This window comes from Panthera tigris, chromosome A2 (assembly GCF_018350195.1).
Source record: "Panthera tigris isolate Pti1 chromosome A2, P.tigris_Pti1_mat1.1, whole genome shotgun sequence".
In the NCBI taxonomy this organism is placed as follows: Eukaryota; Metazoa; Chordata; class Mammalia; order Carnivora; family Felidae; genus Panthera; species Panthera tigris.
Genome location: NC_056661.1, coordinates 82,772,932 through 82,785,679, shown reverse-complemented (window position 1 = coordinate 82,785,679; position 12,748 = coordinate 82,772,932). Strand labels below are relative to the sequence as shown.

General features: G+C 36.9%; 1 protein-coding gene across 1 annotated transcript in view; it reads left to right on the top strand.

Annotated features, from left to right (window-relative positions):
* MAGI2 (membrane associated guanylate kinase, WW and PDZ domain containing 2) overlaps positions 1 to 12,748 on the top strand; it is a 1,321,708-nt gene that overhangs the window by 234,675 nt on the left and 1,074,285 nt on the right. The window lies entirely within an intron of this gene.

Genomic DNA, 12,748 nt, shown 5'->3' with positions numbered 1-12,748 from the left:
CATCAACCATTTCCAGCCTAAGTAGATGATCAAAATCTCTTTTACACTAATAAAAAAACAAGTTAGTTTTTAAACACCTTGCCCACTGAAAGGTAATAAAAGTAATGTATATTATTCCCAGACTTTAATCTTTTATTGTTGCCAGCATTCTCTACTAATTGTTTGTCTACTTGATGATTTCTCTTACATCCTCTAAAATGTGAGAAGAAAGTTTTGCTGAGGACTAGAATGTATTTACTATGCAACATTAGGTGTTGTTATATCACCAAAAGCAAATCCACGTAATTTTTAAAGTTTTATTTCTTTTTTTTTCCATCATAAGTGTACTCTTCAATTCCCATTGCCTATTTCAGCCATCCCCCATCCACCCTTCTCTGGTAACCATCAGTTTGTTCTCTATAGTTAACAGTCAGCTTCTTGGTCTCTCTCTCTCTCTCTCTCTCTCTCTCTCCTGCCTCTTTTTCCATTGCTTTTTGGTTTTGTTTCTTAAATTCCACATATGAATGAGATTGTATGGTATTTGTCTTTCTCTGACTTATTTCACTTAGTATTTTACTCTCTAGCTCTATTCATGTTGTTGCAAATGGCAAGATATCATTCTTTTTTATCGATGAATAATATATATATGTATATATATGTGTGTGTGTATATATATATATATATATATATATATCTTCTTTATCCCTTCATCTATCAACAGACACTTGGACTGCATCCATAGTTTGGCTATTATAAATAATGCTGCAGTAAACATGGGGGTACAAGCATCCTGTTGAATTTGTGTTTTTGTATTTTGGCAGTAAATACCCAGTGGTGCGATTACTGGATCATAGGGTAGTTCTGTTTTTAATTTTTTGAGGAAACTTCATACTGTTTCCATGATGGCTACACCACTTTGCATTCCTGCCAACAGTGCACTAGGGTTCCTATTTCTCCACATCCTTGTCAACACTTGTTTCTTGTTTTTGATTTTAGCCATTCTGACAGATATGAAGTGATTCTCCTTATAGTTTTGATTTCCATTTCCTTGATAAGTGATGTGGAACATCTTTTCATGTGTCTATTGGCCATCTTTATGTCTTGGATAAATGTTAATGTCTTCTGCCCATTTTTTAATTACATTATTTGTTTTTTGGGTGTTGAGTTGTATCAGTTTTTTATATATTTTGGATGCTGACCTTTTATTGGATATGTTGTTTGCAAATATCTTCTCCTATTCAGTAGGTTGGCTTTCAGGTTTTTTTTAAATTTGTTTATTGTTTAATTTACATCCATTAGTTAACATATGGTGCAACAATGATTTCAGGAGTAGATTCCTTAATATCCCTTACCCATTTAGGCCATTCCCCCTCCCACAACTCCTCTAGCAACCCTCTGTTTATTCTCTATATTTAAGAGTCCTTTATGTTTTGTCCCCCTCCCTGTTTTTATATTATTTTTGCTTCCTGTACCTTATGTTCATCTATTTTGTATCTTAAACTCCTCATATAAATGAAGTCATATGATATTTGTCTTTCTCTAACTAATTTTGCTTAGCAAATACCCTCCAGTTCCATCCACGTTGTTGCAAATGGCAAGATTTCATTCTTTTTGATTGCCAAGTAATACTCCATTGTATGTATGTGTGTGTGTGTGTGTATATATATATATATATATATACACACATATTTATATTTATACATACTTATATATATAAATATATACCCATGCATATATACATATATATTATATATAATATATACATATATACATATATATACATATACATATGTAATATATAATGTATACATATACATACATGTATTATGTATATAATATATATACATATACATATATTACATTTTATATATATGTGTGTGTATATATATATATATATATATATATATATATATATATATATGTTTTTTTTTTCTTTATCCATTCATCCGTCGATGGACATTTGGGTTCTACCCATACCTTGGCTATTGACAATAGTGCTGCTATAAACATTTGGGTGTATGTGCCCCTTGGAAACAGCATACCTGTATCCCTTGGATAAATACCTAGTAGTGCAATTGCTGGGTCATATGGTAATTCTAGTTTTAATTTTTTGGAGAACCTCCACACTGTTTTCCAGAGTGGCTGCACCAGTTTGTATTCCCACCAGCAGTGCAAAAGAGATCCTCTTTCTCTGCATCCTCGCCAACATCTGTTGTTGCTTGAGTTTTTAATGTTAACCGTTCTGATAGGTGTGAGGTGATATCTCAGTGTGGTTTTGATTTGTATTTCCCTGATGATGAGTGATGTGGAGCATGCTTTTACGTGTCTGTTTCCCATCTGGATGTCTTCTTTGGAGAAGTGTCTATTCATGTCTTTTGCCCATTTCTCCACTGGATTATTTGTTTTTTGAATGTTGAGTTTGATAAGTTCTTTATAGATTTTGGATCCTACCTCTTTATCAGATATGTCATTTGCGAATATCTTCTCCCATTACGTCAGTTGCCTTTTAGTTTTGCTGATTGTTTCCTTTGCTGTGCAGAAGCTTTTTCTTTCTTTCTTTTTTTTTTAATGTTTATTTATTTTTGACAGAGAGAGAGAGACAGAGCATGAGTGGGGAGGAGCAGAGAGAGAGGGAGACACAGAATCTTAAGCAGGCTCCAGGCTCTAAACTGTCAGCACAGAGCCCGACGGGGGGTTGATCTCACAGATTATGAGATCATGACTTGAGCCGAAGTTGGACGCTCAACCGACTGAGCCACCTAGGAGCCCCAGAATGAGGTTCCAGGAGTTCATTTTTTCTTTTGTTTCCCTTGCCTCTGGAGATGTGTTGAGTAAGAAGTTGCTGCAGCCAAGATCAAAGAGGTTTTTGCCTGCTTTCTCCTCAAGGATTTTGATGGCTTCCTGTCTTACATTTAGGTCCATTTCATCCATTTTGAGTTTATTTTTGTGTATGGTGAAAGAAAGTGGTCCAGGTTCATTGTTCTGCATGTCACTGTCCAGTTTTCCCAGCACCATTTACTGAAGAGCCTGCCTTTATTCCATTGGATTTTCTTTCCTGTTTTGTCAAAGATCAGTTGGCCATACGTTTGTGGGTCCATTTCCAGGTTCTCTATTCTGTTCCATTGATCTATTTTTGTACCAGTACTGTCTTGATGATTACAGCTTTGTAATATGTCTTGAAGTCTGGGAGTGTGATGCCTCCAGCTTCATTTTTCTTTTTCGAGATTGCTTTGGCTATTTGGGGTCTTTTATAGTTCCATACAAATTTTAGAATTGTTTATTCTAGCTCTGTGAAGAATTTGGTGTTATTTTGATAGAGATTGCATTGAATATGTAGAATGCTTTGGGTAGTATCAACATTTTAACAGTGTTCTTCCAATCCAGGAGCATAGAATATTTTCCCATTTTTTTTGTGTCTTCAGTTCCTTTCATAAGCTTTCTATAGTTTTCAGTGTATAGATTTTTCACCTCTTTGGTTATGTTTATTCCTAGGTAGTTTATGGTTTTTGGTGTGGTTGTAACTGGGATCAATTCCTTGAATTCTCTTTCTGTTGCTTCATTATTAGTGTATGGAAATGCAACCAATTTTTGTGCATTGATTTTATATCCTATGACCTTGCTGAATTCATGGACCAGTTCTAGCAGTTTTTTGGTGGAATCTTCTGGGTTTTCCATATAATTTCATCTGTGACGACTGAAAGTTTGACTTCCTCCTGGCTGATTTGGATGCCTTATATTCCTTTGTGTTGTATGATTGCTGTGGCTAAGACTTCCAATACTATGTTGAATAACAATGGCGAGAGTGGACAGCCCTGACGTGTTCCTGACATTAGGGGTAAAGCTCTCAGTTTTTTCCATTGAGGATGATATTAGCAGGGGGTCTTTCATATATGACTTTTATGATCTTGAGGTATAATCCTTCTATCCCTATTTTCTTGAGTGTTTTTATCAATAAAGGATGCTGTATTTTGTCAAATGCTTTCTTTGCATCTATTGAGAGGATCATGTAGTTCTTGTCCTTTCTTTTATTGATGTGATGTATCACATTGATTGTTTTGTGAATATTGAACCAGCCCTGCATCCCAGGTACAAATCCCACTTGGTCACGGTGAATACTTTTTTTAATGTATTGTTAGATCTGGTTGGCTAGTATCTTGTTGAGGATTTTTGCATCCATGTTCATCAGGGAAATTGGTCTATAGTTTTCCTTTTAAGTGGGGTCTTTGTCTGGTTTTGGATTCAAGGTAATTCTGGCTTCATTGAAAGAGTTTGGAAGTTTTCATTCCATTTCTGTTTTTTGGAACAGCTTCAAGAAAATAGGTATTAATTCTTCTTTAAATGTTTGGTAGAATTCCCCTGTGAAGCCATCTGGCCCTGGACTCTTGTGTTTTTGTAGAGTTTTGATTACTAATTCAATTTCTTTACTCATTGTGGGTCTGTTCAAATTTTCTATTTCTTCCTGTTTCTGTTTTGGTAGTTCATATGTTTCTAGGAAATTGTCCATTTCTTCCACATTGCCCATTTTATTGGCATATAATTACTCATAATATTCTCTTATTAGTGTTTATATTTCTGCAGTTGGTTGTGATCTCTCCTCTTTCATTCTTGATTTTATTTATTTGGCTCCTTTCCTTTTATTTTTGATCAAACTGGCTAGGGGTTTATCAATTTTGTTAATTCTTTCAAAGAACCAGCTCCTGGTTTCATTGATCTATTCTAGTGCTTTTTTGGTTTTGATAGCATTGATTTCTGCTCTGATATTTCTAATGTCCTGTCTTCTGCTGGTTTGGGGTTTTATTGGCTCTTTTTTTTTTTTTTTTCCCAGCTCTTTAAGGTGTAAGGTTAGTTTGTGTATCTCAGAACTTTCTTCCTTCTTTAGGTAGGCCTGGATTGCTATATACTTCCTTCTTATGACTGCCTTTGCTGCATCCCAGAGGTTTTGGGCTGTGGTGTTACCATTTTCTTTGGCTACCATGCACTTTTTAATTTTCTCTTTAATTTCTTGGTTAGCCCATTCATTCTTTAGTAGGATGTTCTTTAGTCTCCAAGTATTTGTTATATTTCCAAATTTTTTCTTGTGGTTGATTTTAAATTTCATAGTGTTGTGGTCTGAAAATATTCACAGTATGATATCGATCTGTTTGTACATGTTGAGGGCTGATTTATGTCCCAGTATGTGATCTATTCTGGAGAATGTTCCATTTTCACTCGAGAAGAATATGTATTCTGCTGCTTTAGGGTGAAATGTTCTGAATATATCTGTTAAGTCAATCTGGTCCAGTGTGTCATTCAAAGCCATTGTTTTCTTGTTGATTTTCTGTTTAGATGATCTGTCCATTGTTGTAAGTGGAATATTGAAGCCCCCTATTATTATGGTATTATTATCAATGAGTTTCTTTATGTTTGTGATTAAATGATTTATATATTTGGGTGTTTTCACATTTGGGGCATAAATGTTTACAATTGTTAGGTCTTCTTGGTGGATACACCCCTTAATTATGATATAATACCCTTCATCTCTTGTTACAGTCTTTATTTTAATATTTAGATTGTCTGATATAAGTATGCCCACTCTGGCTTTCTTTCGGTGACCATTAGCATGATAGATGGTTCTCCATCCCTTTATTTTCAATCTAAAGGTGTCTTTAGGTCTAAGTGGGTCTCTTGTAAACAGCATATAGATGTATCTTGCTTTCTTATCCATTCTGTCACCCTATGTCTTTTGATTGGAGCTTTTAGACCATTGACGTTTAGAGTGAGTACTGAAAGATATGAATTTATTGCCATTATGTTGCCTGTAAAGTTGGAGTTTCTGGTCCTCTCTAGTCTCTCTTGCTTTTTTTTTTCCCCTGTATTTTCTCCCCTCACAGAGTCCCCCTTAAAATTTCTTGCAGGCCTGGTTTTGTGGTCATGAGCTCCTATAATTTGTGTTTGGGAAAATTTTATCTCTCCTTCTATTTTGAATGACAGCCTTGTTGGGTAAAGAATTCTTGGCTGCATATTTTTCCAATTCAGCACATTGAATATATCCTGCCATTCCTTTCTGGCCTGCCAACTTTCTATGGATAGGTCTGCTGCAAACCTGATCCATCTTCCTTTGTAGGTTAAGGATTTTTTTTTTTCCTTTCCTGTTTTCATCATTCTTTTTTTGTCTGAGTATTTTGTGAATTTGCCTTGTTGATGGTCGGTTTTTGTTGAATCTAGCAGTAATCCTCTGTGCTTCCTGGATTTTGATGTTTGTGTCTTTCTCCAGGTTAGGAAAGTTTTCTGCTATGATTTGCTCACATAAATTTTCTACCCCTTTTTCTCTCTCTTTGTCCTCTGGGACCCTTATGATTCTGATGTTATTCCTTTTTAAAGAGTCACTGAGTTCTCTAATTTTTATTTCATGCTCTTTTGCCTTCGTCTCCCCCTTTTTCTCTGCTTCATTGTTCTTTGTAAGTTTGTCCTCTATATCACTAATTTCCTGCTCTGCCTCATCCATCCTTGCCACCATGGCATCCATTCGAGATTCCTGCTCAGTTATAGCATTTTTTATTTCATCCTGACCAGGTTTTACTTCTTTCATCTCCATAGAAAGGGATTCTGATCTATTTTAAACCCCAGCTAGTATTCTTATTATCATAATTCTAAATCCTGGTTCAGACATCTTGCTTGTATCTGTGTTGATTAATTCCCTGGCTGTCAATTCTTCCTATTCTTTCTTGTGGTGTGAATTCCTTCATTTTGTCATTTTGGAGGAAGAAAAGGAATTGATAAAGTAAAAAATTAAATTAAAAAATTAAAAACAACACAAAGAAAACACAAAAGATGCCAGATCCTAGGTGTGTTTTGGTCTGGTTGTTGAAAGAAGATTGATAGATTAGAGAAAAAAGGGAAATATAAGAAAAGGAAAAAAAGAAAAGAAAAAAGGGGAAAAAAAGAAAATGTTTGAAAATTTGAAAAAATTAATAAAATAAAATAAAATGGTGAAAGTAAAATAGAATTTTAAAAATTCACAAAATGTAAAAAAATATAGTAGAAACAATCAAAGAAAAATCTTTTAAAAAAATGGAAAAAATAAATATTTTTTTCTCTTTCTGTATTTAAGAATAAGAAAAGAAAAAAATGAATAAAAAGACTAGCAAACAGAATGAAGTATGATTGAAATTACATCTGGTTCCCCATACAAGTCAAGCTATGAAGCTATAGTCCCTAAACTAAGCAGGTGGAGAGACTTGTTTGTTAAAAGCGCTGTTGGCCCAGTTGTGTGGGGTTTAGTGTAATGGCTCCGTACTCCACTAAATGGAACTGCTTAGCTTACTCGGGTAGATTGCTGTGGCCTGTGTAGGCATGTATGCACATGCACGGGAGGGGTGAAAATGGCATCACCAAACTCTTCAGTCTCTAGTATTGGAACTCTGTGCTCTCCATGACTGGCAATCAAGCATCCCTCCTTTGTCTCCAGCTTCCATCCACTCCCTGCTTCAACACTTTGACCAAGCTGTCAGGCTGCCAGGTGGCACCTCTGTCCTGAGTTTTATCTCAAACGGGCTGTGTTTCCCCACTCCTCACTTCTGAGGGACTGTGGCTTTGACCCGCTCAGACCTTCTGGGGGATGGTCTTGCCAAGCGAATGGCCAGGTGCTGGCCCACCCCCAGAAACGTTCCAGAGATTGTGCTTCTGTCAATGCTCAGAGCCTGTGGCTGGGTGCCAGACCACCCCCAGAAAAAGTTCCCGTGATCTTGTAGCAGCAGCATGTCAGGGTTTATGGAAAATCACAACACACATCTGGCACCAGGCTTCACCCTTAATGTCCTTGTTCCAGTACCAATGAATGTGGTTGTTCTCTGGGGTCTGCTGGGTCCGGGTGGCCTCACAGCCTCTACTAAATGTCCTCCCAGCAGGGGAACCGCTTCTCCCCATGTGGCCTGAGGACCCTTCAGACTTCGTTTTCTGCTCCTAAGGATTTGCACCAGAGCACTGCCAGGTATTGTGCTGCAGAATTTCAGACTCTGTGCTCCCCCTGTTTATAGGGTCTGAACGAAACCTAAACCCCCCCTTTCTCTCGTTTTTTTTCAGTCCCTGTGGCTGTTTCCACTTTCTCTCTAGCTGATTTTTTTTGGGGGGGGGGGTTGCTTTTTCCATACCCACTCCGTCCACTCTCTGCAAACAACAACAGCTCCCTGCCCTCTGCGGCTTCTCTCTCCCACAGTTCACCATTTTGTGCTGAGTAACTGCTGAGTTCTTTGGTTCAGGTTGTGCATATTGTGTTCATCCTCAAATCAGTTTTCTAGGTGTGCAGGACAGTTTAGTGTTGGTCTGGCTGCATTTCAGGGACGAGAGATGCAAAAAAACCTTCCATGCTATTCCGCCATCTTGGCCTCTCTGGTTGCCTTTCATTTTGTTGGTTGTTTCCTATGCTGTGCAGAAAATTTTTATTTTACTGTAGTCCCAATAGTTTATTTTTGCTTTTGTTTCTCTTGCCTCAGGAGACAATTAGAAAAATTGCTACATTGGCTGCCTGGCTTGTTCAGTTGGTAGGGCATGTGACCCTTGATCTTGGGGATGGGAGTACAAGCCCCCACACTGAGGGTAGAGTGTACTTTAAAAAATGTTGCTAAGGCCCAGTGTCAGAGAAATTACTGCCTGTGCTCTCTTCTAGGTTTTTTATGTTTTCTGCCATTTAGGTCTTTACTCCCTTTTGACTTTATTTTTGTGTAGTGGAAGAAAGCGGTCCAGTTTCATTCCTTTACATATAGGTGTCCAGTTTTCCCAGCACCATTTGTTGAAGAGACTGTCTTTTTCCATTGCATTTTCTTGTGTCTTTTGTTGAAGATTAATTGATCGTATAATCATGGCTTTGTTTCTGGGCTTTCTATCCTGTTCCATTGAAATGTGTCTATTTTTCTGTGCCAGTACCATACTGGTTTGACTACTACAGCTTTCTAGTATAACTTGAAATCTGGGATTGTAATACTTCTTTTTGTTTTGGCTATTTGGGGATTTTTATGGTCCATACAAATTTTAGGATTATTTGTTCTGGTTCTGTGTAAAATGCTGTTGGTATTTTGATAGGGATTGCATTAAATCTGTAGATTGCTTTGGGTAGTATAGACATTTTAATAATATTTGTTATTCCAACCCATGAGCATGAAATGTCTTTCCATTCCAAAAATTCATGTAATGTTAAAATCCTGGAGTTGATAAGAATATTTGAAAAAAAAGAGAACTGACCATTTTTGTACTTAATATAGGGAATTACTAAAGTGTATGCTATGAATCCTTAGATAATAAAAGCATTATTGAAATAAAAACTGATTCAGATTCTGTGTCTCCCTCTCTCTCTGCCCTCCTCTGCTCACACTCTCTCTTTCTCTCAAAAATAAATAAACATTAAAAAAATTTTTAAGAAGTCGGGGGGCGCCTAGGTGGCTCAGTCAGTGAGTCATGATCTCACCATTTGTGAATTTGAGCCCCACGTCAGGTCCTGTGCTGACAGCTCAGAGCCTGGAGCCTGCTTCAGATTCAGTGTCTCCCTTTCTCTTGGCCCCTCCCCTGCTCACATTGTCTCTCTCTCTCAAAAATAAGTAAATATTAAAAAAAAATTTGAAATAAAACTGAATTCTATATAAACTCAAAATTTTAAAAAGATTCATGTACAATTTGAACAGTTAAATGTCAACTAAATATAGTAAAAAAAAAATGTATAGTCTTCTTACTGCACAGATAGTACAGTAGGCAACATTTTTCCAAAGCATTTCATAAAATGCTGTTATGTGAAAAAGATTTTATGGGCATATACATTGGGGGAATAATGAGTTAAGCACACCCATGCTTCTCAGAACTTGTGATGTGCAGCTGTGCATTGTTAATCTCAATCTGTTTGGGTTAAACATATTAGCCAGCATTCCCCGAATTTGTATGACTACAGATCCCAGCTTTTTCCACTTCTTTTAAAACCACTGTTAGTGGAACACACTTGGAGAATGCTGCTCCGAAGAAAGGGTGGGATTGAAGGACAATAGAGGTAGACATCCTAAACATAGTTAGAGAGATTTTATTGTCTGTGACCTTGAAAGTCATCACTTTTGTATTTTTTATATTCACTTAAAACCCTCATAAACTTTCAAGGTTAGGAAGGGCAAGTGCTGTGTGAAAGGAACAAATCAAAACTGGCCCCAGGCAAAATGATGAAGTAAGCAAAGTATTTTTGGCTTTTTACCATCAGTATCATCACATTTTCTTTCTACTATTGACAACTCACTTAGGTTGTCATCCCTCCTCACCATACCAGGATCTTGCTCTAAAACCCTTTCCCAGAGGGTGTTTAAACATGGCCAATTATACCTGCCTTCTGCTCTTTTCCCTGAAAAAGAGCCAATTTCTGCTAAGGATACACCACCTCTGGGAGCACTTTGATTGCATTGTCTTTTAGACTGAAAGCTCTGTCTGGGGCCTTAACAAATGTGTGTACTCGTAGCAGTTTAGGCCTTGTAGCAAAAGTAAGAATTTCTGCTTTCGGACAGAGAGCCCTGCTGGAAGGCTATCAAAATAAATCTCATTAGTCACCTTCTATTTTGCCTACTATCAACACCAATACTAGAAAAAATGTATATAATTTTTCAGGAAAAATAGACGTAAATAAGGCTATAGAAATTGAAAGGCCTGAGAGTTAGAGGCTTGGGTTTTAGTCTTGTCTTTGTTACCAACTGGTTAGCTCGTGATGTCACAAGGCCTCAGTATTGCCACTTGTCCAATGGGGATAATTCTTTCACTGGACCATGAAGATAATAAAAGGAGACATGTCAGCAGTATTTTGAACAGTCTCAGGCAACATGATATTCTTTCAACAACTTTAGTTTGCATATAAAGAAATTCGAGTGGTGCCTGGGTGGCTCAGTCAGTTAAGCGTCCAGCTTTGGCTCAGGTCATGATCTTGCAGTTTGTTGAGTTCAAGCCCCACATCTGGCTCTGTGCTGACAGCTTAGAGCCTGGAGCCTGGAGCCTGCTTCAGATTCTGTGTCTCCCTCTCTCTCTGCCCCTCCCCTGTCCATGCTCTATCTCTCTCTCTCTCTCTCAAAAATAAACATTATTTCCTTCTTTCCTCTTCTGTCTTTTCCAGATGCATAAATGCATCTGGAATCTTTGTATATCTCACTTAGCTTTTCCATCTCTCTAGGCTGCACTGCCAAGGACATCTGCTTCTTCCCTGCCATCTATTTTGCCCACAGCCTTTTAAAAAGCTTTCTAGACACTATTACTTCAGAAATTTCACTCCCTAAATCATATTAAAACACACCTACATCCTACATTAAATATAATTCAGATGTAAAATAATTTATAAAGGATTTACCTTTGCATAATTCATTTAATACAGGAATGATTTCTTAATAACCATGGGCTCTTAGGCAGTTTCTAGATTTGAATCCCAGACCAACCATTTACTGGCTTTGTGACTAGGAACAGGGTATAATCTCTCTGTGCCTCAGGTATCTTAACTGCAAACCAAAGATGATAAATGAGCTACCTGAGAGGGTTAGTTTGAACAATAACCGAGCTCATAAAGTGTTTTAAGAGTTCTTAAAAGGTTACCAATTGTGTAATATTAGTTGAAGATATACTGATACTCTTTGGACTATTCTTTCAACTTCTCTTATCTTTGAAGTCTTTTAAAATAAAAAAATGAGAAAACCCTCCCTCCCAAGATGCAGCTGTTGACAATATTATTAATGGTTGTTATTGGAAATCAGTATGCATACCTGGAAATTCTTTGGAAGTAAAAACATCTAGCCTCTAAAAAAATGTTTCAAATGTAATTAAAATGTATTTTAACTTTAATAATTTATTAAATGTCATAATTAACTATTGTCATATTTTCTGGACATTTAATTAAGTAAGCCTTTATTAATTTGAAATTTTTAGTGTCTGTATTTTAGATACAATAAACCTTACCTTTTTGCCTTTCAGTTCTTTAATGTTTCTCAGAAAAGTAGGTCCCTGAAAAGTTGATAGGTTCTGAGAGGAAATGCCCTGCCTGTTTACCTCTAATTGTTTTTATGCAATAGATGTCAAGCAATGAAGGTAGAGTGCAGTTAAACATTTTAAATCTTCTTCTTTATTTCACTGAGGTCAGTATCTTAATAAAGAGCCAGGTATGCTGCCACATTGCAAGGTGACAAGTGCAGTGGGAACAATACCTATCGTGCAAATCACTCTAAGAGATGCTATGGGGAGACAATCAAAAAAGACAAACGAGAAAACCTTATTCAAATGGCAGCACCTATCTGGCATTCAGGGCCCTCATTCTGAAATTCCAACTGAGGCTGCAGAATTAACCTTACATGAGGTCAAGACAGCTGGATGAGTGCCAAGATACCCATTTAGAAACCAGGAGAGTTAGTTCAATTGACTCAGAGAACTTGTATTACTGAGTGGAACTGGACCCAGTGCAGACGTTGATTATGATTTTCCTATGAGCAGAATGTGAGGTTTTATACTTGGTGGTGATTGAGTGATTAAATATCTTCTGTCTTTTTATGAGAAATTACTTGGCCTATTTTCTTAAGCTTGCAGTCTTTATAGTCTCATTTCACTGATTTCTTATTTCAGGCACAGTCAGATCTGACATTAATACCAAACTTACTTAATTGGTGAGTCAGTCAAAAATCACTTTCCTGGCAAGCAGTAAAATGAAGTCCAAGGAGACAGCTGGTCTAGAAGGAGATAAGTACCTGCTGGAGCAGGAAGAGAAAGAAAAGTCTACAGGAAAAGGAAGGGAATAAATCTA